Raw genomic sequence first — 12,138 nt, forward strand, 5'->3', positions numbered from 1 at the left:
GGTCCCACCAGACAACAGTGAACTAAGGACGAAAAATAAACGTTGTCTTAACCAGCGATGCCACACCCTGTGGCGGAATAAGGAAAAATGAAACCCATTCACAACATGGAAAACTATATTTGCATTTGTGGGGGAACGATTTGAAGCAATCTTTTACCCTGGATAGAAAAAAAACGGACACTGATACCACAGAGAGAGCAGGGCAATAAGGGAACTGCGAAAGGGATTCAATTAACCACTGAAGTGGAAACCCATTTACTCACTCACACCAGTCCCGTGCGAGGGAAGGGTTCACTGAGCAAAACAATCTCTGGAGTCATCAAAAAGATTACGTATCACATCAGATTTTCGATTATGCTGTCAATGCTGCTTTAATCCCAAACAGCTGACGGTTTCATAGCATCAATCATCGAGTCATACAGCATGACTAAAGGCCCGTCGGTCCAACTAGTCCATGCTGAACATGCTGCCAAACTAATCTTGTCGCATCTGCCATCTCCTGTACCCGCTGAGTGACGATAATGCCCTTGTAGTTCTATTACTGCATCGTTAATCCAAGAGCCCAGGTAATATTTTGTGTACAAAGGGTTCAGATCCTGGCATGGCAGATGGTGGAGTTTGAATTTAATAAATACCTGGAATTGAAGAGTCTCATGATGGCTTGAATCAGTTTTTGTGGAAATCCCTATCTGGTCCACTCATGCCTGTTAGGGAGACCGAACTGCCATAGTCATCTGCTCTATCCCACATGAGACTCCAGATGCGTAATATCGTGGTGGACTCTTAACTCTCATCTGTGAAATTGCTGAAGGACTAGGCATGAATGAATAGATTTTATTTAAAAAATCTTAGTTAACCTTTCCCATTCTTGTACCGATCCAATTGTCCTTTAAATGTCGCAAATGTATCCTCATCTATCAGTTCCTCAGAAAGTTACTGACACACATAAAACACCTTCTCTGAACGCAAAAAATGCCTCCCATCTCTTTTTTAAAATCTGTTTTCCTCTTAAACATCACGTCTTGAAATCTCCCTCCTTGGAAAAGGCAGCTATCGTTAACTCTATGTAAACTCTCAATAATGTATATATTTCTATTCGGTCGCCACTCAAATCCCTATCCTCGAGTGAAAAGAGTCTCAACTCAGAGAAAGTGAGGACTGCAGATGCAAGAGATCAGAGTCGAGGGTGTGCTCCTGGAACAGCACAGCATGTCAGGCAGCATCCGAGCTGCAGGAAGATCGACATTTCATACAAGAGCCTGATGAATGGCACTTGATCGAATAAAATATTCTCCTGCTCCTCGGATGCTGCATTATCTGTTGTGGCTTTTTTTCCAGCACCTCAATCTCGAATCTGAAAGTAGTATCGACCAATCAGCCTTTCAAAGTAACTCAAGACTTATACACCTGGCAACATGCGCATATAAATCTTCTGAACCAAATCCAGCTGAATAATATCATTCTGATAACTGGGCACAGTATTCCGGAAGAGGCCTCCCCAATATCCTCACACAACTTCAACACAACGTCCCATCTCCTATATACAAACGACTAAGCAATGAAGGCAAGTGTGCCAAATGACTTTTTAACTATTCTGTCTGTGATGCAAACTAAGAAGAGTTACGTACCTGCATCCCGAGCTTCCGTGATCTACAACACTACACAAAGCCTTATCATTATCTATATAAGCTCTACTCATTTTGTTGTACCAAAATGCAGAACCTTCCATTTATGAAGATTGGAATTCCATGTGAGATTTTTCAGTCCAATGGCGCATTGGATTAAGATCCTTTTGAATCTTAGCTGATCTTTTTCAGTGTCTCCAATTCTTGTGTCGTCTGCAAACCTACGAAGCAAGCGTGGCACGCGTTCAATTGTTTTCTCATACAGATCATTGATTTATATTTATTTGTAGTGGCTGTGATTTAGCAGTTTGCCGACCAGTTAGTCATGTAATTAACCATGAGGAAGAAAGCCACAGACTGTCGGGAGATATCAAACAATTGAAAAGAAAAATGGTGAAAGCAATTCAATCCAGGGAACTGGATGACTGTGAAGCAAGCCCAAATTTCAAACCAGCCGCCAAACGTTAAGCACTCTGTATGCTCCACTTGTGGCACTCAGCTGTCTCAGCAAGATGCACTGTGGATTGTTGTTTTATTATAAATAGGAGCGAATTGTCCCTTCTGCCCCGCCTTTGAGCAGGAGCACTCCCAACCACGGAATTGCTTGTGCTTCTACTATCGTGACAGAAGGACCGTGCATTCACGGATTGCATCACTGGATTCATCGAGTAGTTCCCGTCCCGATTTCCAGTTGGACCTTCGCGACTGCTAACTCAGTTCCTCTGATTCTGGGGCTGGGAATTGTGACTATGTGGCAGCAGTGGGTTACTACCTTGTGTGGGGAAACTGGTGAAGTAGCCGAAGATAAATGCATTGCTATTGAAGCGTACATTTCAACAAAACCTGCACTGTCCCAAGAGTCTTTGATGCTTTGGAGAAATCTATCTCTCTCAGCCTTCTGCATATTAATGACTGAATCACCAGAGCCTCTGGAGACACCGATGTTAAACGTTCAGCCCATTCTGAGTTCCCACATGTCTGTCACTGTTCTGAGAATTACTGATGTTGTGAATTTGGCTCTATGCTTAACATTTCCTCTGCGACTATATCTATGACCTTCTATCGTTATCTATGGCGTGCTGTGATTGTGTAGTGGTTAGTACTCTGCATTATAAAAACCGCAACTTCAGCTCAAACGCGAGTCTCAGCGCCACATTTTTTTCTCCTCCAGCGTTTGTGTTACACCTAAGAAATCAATTGTTTTTACATGGTAATATTCTCGGAAGCAATGTTCTTATTGACAGCAAATTCTGCTCGCTCACATCTCTGCATATCGTATGTCTGAATTCAAATCCAGCCGTTCTCAGAGATTTCTCTCCCTCCAATGATCACTAACTGTCCTTTCCGTCCGCCCTCATCTCTCCCCACGCCCCACCCCCATATCATTAAATTGGAGATGCTGGCGTTGCACTGTCTTTATTAAGTAAAAAAAAATCACATAACACCAGGTTTTAGTCTTATAGGTTAATTGGAAGTTCTAGAATTTGGAGCGCTACTCCTTCGTCATGTGGTTGTTGAGTAAGTTCCTTTTTCAGTATGGCACTGTAGAATCAAAAACTCACACTCACATTGACATCACCTAGTCTGTGCTGCTGTGGTCACTGTTGCTGGGTGAATGTGTCCCAATCTGACGATCAGGGCCTTCAAACGAGTTGATCCATTTCGATGCCACGGTTTTGAGATCTGACTTCATGTATCAGCTTTTACTGATATGACCAGAGATTATTGGAGCATGAGGTTTAGGGAAATATCACACGGCAGTACAGGGAATAAGTGACTTTATTGGCAAAAAACAGTTCAGCATCTTTCTGCAATGGCCGAGCGCTACTATCACTGGACTGCTACATCAGACCCCGAGTTCATGTGCCCTGGATATGGGTTCGACTCCAACCGTGCTAGGTGGTAGAATTGGATTATATTAGATATCGGGTACTACAAATGCAGTGACTCCTAATCTTTTTGACCAATTGTTTAGAAAAAACAAAACCATCCAGTTCATTTATGTCACTTGAGGAATGAAACTGCCATTCTTACTTGATCGGGCGGTTGTGATATGGTTCAGTATCAACTGCCTGCTGAGCTATTAGGGATAGCATTAAATGCTACTGAGCTAGAGACGCACATTATCCTGTAACAGGATTTTTAAAAAATGTTCATTTGGCTCTAGCCAGTATATTTCGTGCAATTCTGCAATCCATATTATAGCATGGAAGTGACCGTACTGGGAACAGTGCAGGAGAGATTCGCAAGGATTTTTTGCGGGCTGAAGAGTTTCAGTTATGAAGAGAGACAGGACAGATATGAGTTGTTTGTCGCTGAGCAGAGGAGATTGAGAGAATACATGATTGAGATGAACAAAATAATGAGGGATATTGATAGAAAGAAACTTTTCCTACTGATGGACAGATCGAACATTGGGGGGCCAGAGATTTCAGGAAAAAGCAGCAAGGTTTCAATAGCTTTATCAGCCAGCGGGTGGTTGGAATTTAGAATGCACTGTCTGTCAGGGTCAGAATCCTCATAACCTGAAGAAATATCCAGATATGAATTGGTGATGCAAAGACATGTAAGACTATGGGCTAAACGATGGAAAATTTGATTCAGCTAATTAAGTAGTTAGAACATAGAACATAGAACAATAGAGTGCAGAATAGTCCCTTCAACCCTCGTTGTTGCACCGACCTGTGAACTATTCTCAGCTTGGACCCCTATATTATCCAAATATCATCCATGTGCTTATCTAAGGATTAATTAAATCTCCCTAATGTGGCTGACTTGACTACATTAACAGATTGGGCATTTTACGCCCTTACTACTCTCTGCGTAAAGAATCTGCCTCTATCATCTGTAAAATCTATCACTCCTCAATTTGCTGTTATTCCCCCTCGTACACGCTGATGTTATCATTCTAGGAAAAAAGATTTCCACTGTCTACCCTATCTAATCCTCTGATCATCTTGTATGTCTCTATTTAATCCCCTCTTACCTTTCTTCTTGACAAATGAGAGCAGGTTCAAGTCTTTCAGCCTTTACTCAGAACACCTTCCCTCCAGACCAGGCAACATCCTGGTAAATCTTCTGTTCACATTTTCCAGTGCTTCCACATTCTTCACCAAAATATGGGGGAAAGAACTGTCCACAATATTTCAAGAGTAGCCTTACAAGAATTTTGTATATTTGCAGCATGATATTGCGTCTCCAGAACTCAATCCGTCTACAAATGAAACCTAACACATCGTATGCCTTTTTAACTGCACTATCCACCTGAGTGGCAAATTTCAGGGATCTATGTACGTGGACTCCAAGATCCCTCTGCATATCCACACCACCAAAAATCTTTCCATCGACCCAGTACTCTGCCTTCCTGTTAGCCTTCCGAAAGTGCACCACCTCACATTTAGATGCATTGAATTTCATTTACCAACTCTCAGCCCAATCTTGCAGATTATGAAAGTCCCCCTGCAACCTGTAACATTCTTCCAACTCTCCACTACTCCACCAACTTTCCTATCGTCTGGAAACTTACTAATCCATCCACCTATGCCTGCGTCTAAGTCATTTATAAAAATGACAAACAGCGGTGGTCCAAAAACAGATCCTTGTGGTAGACCAGTAGTAACCAGCTGGTTTTGGCAAATGCGGCCACAAAAGGCTGAACGACTTCCTTCGACGTTGTTTGTCTCGGTAGTATCGTGGTTAGTGTCCCCGCCTGGCTCAGGGTTTAAATCCCCACAAGGGGCATTGTAAATATTTTAAAACGGTCGCTCTGTTCCCCAGTGAAGATTAGTAATGTTTGTCGTTCCATTCTCGATTGGACATGTCTCAGAAAGTACAGTGCTCTCTGAATCAGTGTGGGGAAGGACTGCAGTTTCCGGGGAGATAGAATGCATGTGAAAGTGTAAACACGTGACTTCTGCAAGCTTCACACTGTGTCCGTGTTGGAATGAAAACCATTTGATAGATTTATTCGAGATTGAAGTGTTTACTGGAAGCATGGAGCTGAGGGACAAACATGGTAAAGCGATTCAGATCTGAGTGCAGAAACATTTACTGCAGCAATAATGAGTTTGCACAGCACAGAGTCGCGTTTGGATGCTTTGAATTCGGGTTGATGGGCGCAGCTTGCTTTCACTAGGCTGGGTTACCAGGTTATAAAGACATGAAAATGAGAGAGATGGTACTCATTGTGATGGTACATTTGCTTAGTGGTTAGTACTGCTGTTAGGTCTGCAGGTTAGGTGGATTGGCCATGTTAAATTTCCCTCTCCTGTCCAGGGAGTGAATTCAATAAGTTAAGTTAATTAGCCATGGGTAATGCGGGGATAAGGTCAGCAGTAACACGACACCAGGATATAGTCCAGCAGGTTTATTTGAAATCACATGCCAGAGAGCTGTCCCTTCTTCAGGTCCAATATATGGGGACAGAGAGAGGGTCTATGTCTGGTTGAGATACTCTTCTGTCACTCAGAGAATCCGTTTCCAAAATATTTGGAAAGGCACATTTGGAGATACACAAGCAGTGAGTTTCACTAGGAGAGAGACAGCCTGTGGCGGGGCCTAAGTATCAATGTGGGGTGTTGAGGATACAAAGTATGAAGAATTCAATGTCTAATTTGGATGACATTAAATGTAAAGAAATATCGTGGACGTGTGCAGCTGAATAAGATTCAACCAAAAATAAAAAACGATTTTGAAGAATGTGCATTAATATTCCACATGAAGCATTAGAACTGGAACTGAGCAGATGTGATTTATTGTCAAGAAAAGACATTCCATAATGAATAGGAAGTGACCCTCGTTTGGAGATCGATTTCCTGCTTTAATCACATGCCTTTACGAGTTGAGGACAATCACCCCGATGTTGAGTTCATTTGATACCCACTGAAATCGGCCAATGTAATTGAGCACCAATATGGGCAGCTTGTTTTTGCAGTTTAGCCTTCTATTTTTCTCATCAGTGTTTCATTTAATCTGAAATAAATTCGAAGTAAAATTTAATACATCTTTAAACATCCCAACGAAGTATATCCAATTCACTTCCGGTCATTGCACTGCACAGAGTGAGGTTGCAGCAAAATTAATAAAATGAAACGAACAAAACTGCATTTCCAGGAATTTTACCCAGCTCAGGTGCAACCATAGGAGAAAGGCCATCGAGCTATAACATGATATTCACTTGTCTCTTCATATAAGCTTCTACACGTGCGAGAGAATCTGACTCAATAAATTATGAGTCGAGGCCAAATGTGCGTGTGAATGTGATGGGCATTTCTTGTTTGAAGGTTTATTCTCAGACCGTTCTCACTCGGAATGAATTAAGGACAGCTGTTCCTTCCAAGGAGCATGTTGATTTCTTGGATTTTAAAGGTATTATTCCGCTGAAAGCAAGAACATAATGGTGTGGATTCGATTCTGCTCACGGAATTTCTCATCACCGTACATACTATTGATGTATAACATGCCAGGCCATTTTGTCAGCCCATTAAGTAGCCAAGTGTTTAAAGTGGTGGGTTGGTAATCCATTGAGTACGTGTGGGTTTGAATCCTACTCGGCTTTCTCCTTCCATTAAACACAGATGAGTTCTTCCTTTGTGTCTTATCTTCTTTACTTGATATGGGATGGAGAACATTGTTCTTGTTTTGCACTGTATGGGAGGTTTACGAATAACTGAAACCACATCAAAGTCGAAATAAAGCATTTCGATTACATTGTAAGTTAAATTGAAATAATGAAAATCAATGCAATTTTTCTTTCCTCCTCTCATTCCATTTTTACTTTCAAGGAATTTACATCGAATGAAGGAGAAACGAATGAGGAGAGAACGGGAGCAATAATTTACCCAGTGGTATTGTGATTTACTGTTTTAACGTAACACTCCTCACTGACCAGTATTTCACACAGTCAATTGGAATTGGAACTGCAGAAAATGAACCCTTCATTCTTCCATAACTTTTTGAATCATACCGCAAACCATGCTCCAGCGTGATCACAAAGTTGCCAACAATATACGTTTCACCAATTTTCTTTAACAATCACAGCTTCTGCATCTAACCATTTGTGGTGTGTCCATTGTCATTTGTTGCCTCAAGGTCTTGAAGATCTTAGACCTCAAGAGAGTCTTTTAGTTCGAAATCGGTCAAAAGAATTAATGAATGCGGTCTCTTCAAAAAGCAAGCGTTATTAGTTTATTGAATTAAGGTACGTGGAAGCAATTCTATCCAGCAACATAGAGGTTGGAGCTTCTGTGTTCCTTGATGAAATTGCGCAGTTATATTTGAAAATTAGGCATCATTTACACGTTTTATTTTGAGAAATACTACAGCCTGATTTTCAAGAAAGACTAATCATATATAATATGGTGACATGATCTGCAGCAAGTTAATCCAATCATAAGTCGTGGGAAAGAGTTCTTAATTACAAAACCGTCAAATCAACTGTAATATGAAGGCATGTTAATCCAATGGTAATTCCGTGGAAAAGAAATCTTATTTACAAAAATTCTCATGCCATGGCAAGAGTTCAAGGTTATTTCAAATGGTCAATTAATGAGTCAGTATTCATATTATGCAAACTCTGCTGTTCTATTATCTTAGAATTTCAGCTTAATTCTGCAAATCACAAGTACAAGTTCACAGGGTGCAATCACTATTCTCAGCCATTTCTTCGTTATCATTTAACTTGAAGAAAAACATTTTGTGTTAAGCAAAAATCAACATATACATATTGCTTCAAGCAGTAAACTAAATTCAAATTTGAAATCCTCATCTCCCACTTTGGCCATTCTATGACGAAATCATGAAGGCATGGAACAAATCATTCCAATTAGATGGCAGTAAAAGAGTGCATTACTTCCTCTTCCTTCGTAGGGGAACCAAGGGCAGGCAATAGTTTTTTTTCTCATCTTCATCTGAGTGGAGAAGAAGCATTTTCTGGGTGTACGAATATTGTCATGAGAAGTAAATATTTTTGCAAGAATACACTTCACTATCACAATATCAACAAAAAGACCAATTAAAACCATAGCACTATACATAACCGTATTAATTAGCCAGTTGGACATTTCTTCTTCATGAGCTTATGAGGCCAGTTCCTGACCTGTTTGATCCGTTTAACAAACCTTCTCGATCACTTCATCCTATCTCGTCGGAATTCTAAACTTAGCAATAAAAGAAGGCGTTAGAACAAATGATGCAGTACTGGACGTCGGCCATTCAGACCATTGAGTCTGCTCGAACATTCAATGAACTCATGGCTGATCTGATAATCTTCAACTCCATTCTCCTGCATTGCCTCGACAAAGCTTCATCGTCTTTCTGATTAAATATCTGTCTGGCACAGTTTGAAAATACCCAAAACCTCAACCACAACAGCGGTTTTTGGAAAGAGTTCTACAGATTCACTGACCCCTGAGCATTTCCGAATTAAGTGGGCAATACCTAATTCTGAGATTATGTCCTCTGGTGGTCTCCTCAAAACAGAGGGAAACCACATATCCGAATCTACCCTGTCAAACTCCCATGAATATTTAACGTTTATAAATGTTATTACGTGATTAGAGAGCTCTCCCCCTCCCCCTCCTTTGTTTCAAGGAGATTAATCCCAGCCGAACCAATCTTTCGAAGAAGTTCCATTTTATCCAATGTTGGCAACATATTCGTTAATATCTGCTGTCCCCTGCAGCATCCTTGCATATTATTAAGGCATTTATGAGAGGCAGCAGTTGAAACTTCAGGCAAAGACGGGAATTGGAACGGGAATTGAATTGGTCCACACAAGGACTAAGTACCATAATTAGAACTCTGGCAAATGAGAATCTAATCATATCCCATTGACGTTCAGTGGCTTTAGAACATAGAACATAGAACATAGAACAATACAGCACAGAACAGGCCCTTCGGCCCACAATGTTGTGCCGAATATCTATCCTAGATTAAGCACCCATCTATGTGCCTATCCAATTGCCGCTTAAAGGTCGCCAATGATTCTGACTCTACCACTCCCACGGGCAGCACATTCCATGCCCCCACCAGTCTCTGGGTAAAGAACCCAGCCCTGACATCTCCCCTATACCTTCCACCCTTCACCTTAAATTTATGTCCCCTTGTAACACTCTGTTGTACCCGGGGAAAAAGTTTCTGACAGTCTACTCTATCTATTCCTCTGATCATCTTATAAACCTCTATCAAGTCACCCCTCATCCTTCGCCGTTCCAACGAGAAAAGGCCGAGAACTCTCAACCTGTCCTCGTACGACCTATTCTCCATTCCAGGCAACATCCTGGTAAATCTTCTCTGCACCCTCTCCAAAGCTTCCACATCTTTCCTAAAGTGAGGCGACCAGAACTGCACACAATACTCCAAATGTGGCCTAACCAAAGTCCTGTACAGCTGCAACATCACTTCACGACTCTTGAATTCAATCCATCTGCTAATGAACGCTAACACACCATAGGCCTTCTTACAAGCTCTATCCACCTGAGTGGCAACTTTCAAAGATCTATGTACATAGACCCCAAGATCCCTCTGTTCCTCCACCTGACTAAGAACTCTACCGTTAACCCTGTATTCTGCATTCTTATTTGTTCTTCCAAAATGGACAACCTCACACTTGGCAGGGTTGAACTCCATCTGCCACTCCTCAGCCCAGCTCTGCATCATATCTAAGTCCCTTTGCAGCCGACAACAGCCCTCCTCACCGTCCACAACTCCACCAATCGTCGTATCATCTGCAAATTTACTGACCCACCCTTCGACTCCCTCATCCAAGTCATTAATAAAAATTACAAACAGCAGAGGACCCAGAACTGATCCCTGCGGAACTCCACTTGTAACTGGGCTCTAGGCTGAATATTTACCAACTACCACCACTCTCTGACTTCGACCGGTTAGCCAGTTTTCTATCCAATTGGCCAAATTTCCCTCTATCCCATGACTCCTGACTTTCCGCATAAGCCTATCATGGGGAACCTTATCAAATGCCTTACTATAATCCATGTACACAACATCCACTGCTCTACCCTCATCCACATGCTTGGTCACCTCCTCAAAGAATTCAATAAGACTTGTAAGGCAAGACCTACCCTTCACAAATCCGTGCTGGCTTTCCCTAATCAAGCAGTGTCCTTCCAGATACTCATAAATCCTATCCCTCAGTAACTTTCCATTACTTTGCCTAACACTGAAGTAAGACTAACTGGCCTGTAATTCCAGGGGTTATCCCTATTCCCTTTTTTGAACAGGGGCACAACATTCGCTACTCTCCAGTCCCCTGATACCACCCCCGTTGACAGTGAAGACGAAAAGATCATTGCCAACGGTACTGCAATTTCCTCTCTTGCTTCCCACATAATCCTAGGATATATCCCGTCAGGCCCGGGGGACTTGTCTATCCTCAAGTTGTTCAAAATGTCCAACACATCTTCCTTCCTAACAAGTATCTCTTCTAGCTTACCAGTCCGTTTCACACTCTCATCTTCAACAATACCGTCCCTCTCGTTCGGAAATACTGAAGAAAATTACTCATTCAAGACCTCTCCTATCTCCTCCGACTCAATACACAATCTCCCACAACTGTCCTTGATCAGACCTACCCTCGTTCTCGTCATTCTCATGTTTCTCACATACGCATAAAATGCCTTGGGGTTATCCTTGATCCTATCCGCCAACGATTTTTCATGCCCTCGCTTTACTGTAACCTAACCCTCGTGTAATCGTCTGCAGAGGTAGTATTTTGGAAAATCGGACTGAGACTGACTATATAATCACTTTGACAACAGAAACTTGTGCGTTGGTAGGTATTTTTTGTTTACAAACTCAACTCTTGCCTCTGTGAAGCCTCCATAGTTTGCATTGCACTATTGAGATGTGGAACAGAACTCTCTGCATTTGCCTAGATGGATGTAGCTTCAATCACACTTAAAGAACTGGACACCCTCCCCGACAATGCAGTCACTTGGCTGTACCCTCTTCAATACCTGAATATTCATTCCCATCACTGCGAAGTGTTGAGACGGAAACCGAATGGTCTCGTCTCTACGTGTTCGTTGGAAGGAGAGATCAAACCGGCTAGAGTTTGGAGCAAAAACACCGTTTATTACAGAATCAAAACTGGCACACTATACAACGAATTCAAAAGCATGCAAATTCATTGGAGAAGGCGTTCTGTTCTTCCTTTCGGATCTGGTGCAGTTATACTTCACGCTTCCTCGAGTTCCCGGTCAGGTTCCCCTTGTTCGGCTCTTTCATTGGTCGGTTCACCTGTCTGTGAATGGATTAGTGTCTCTATTGGCTGCCCCGAGATACCTGTCCAACTCCTGCTGTGCCGAACAATGGGTAGACATCCTGGGTTCGGCAGTTTCCGATCTTGTAAATTAAAAGTTTATTGTTTGGAAGGGTTTCCTCATTGCCATGCGTCTGGCTGTCTGGGCGTTCACAATAGTTCTCCATAGTTGAATATAGAGATATTATCATTTAACATAGGACCCGAATGTGTTTGACGTCAGCGGAGGCATTA

The sequence above is a fragment of the Hemiscyllium ocellatum genome, chromosome 33 (genome assembly GCF_020745735.1).
Source record: "Hemiscyllium ocellatum isolate sHemOce1 chromosome 33, sHemOce1.pat.X.cur, whole genome shotgun sequence".
Lineage (NCBI taxonomy): Eukaryota > Metazoa > Chordata > Chondrichthyes > Orectolobiformes > Hemiscylliidae > Hemiscyllium > Hemiscyllium ocellatum.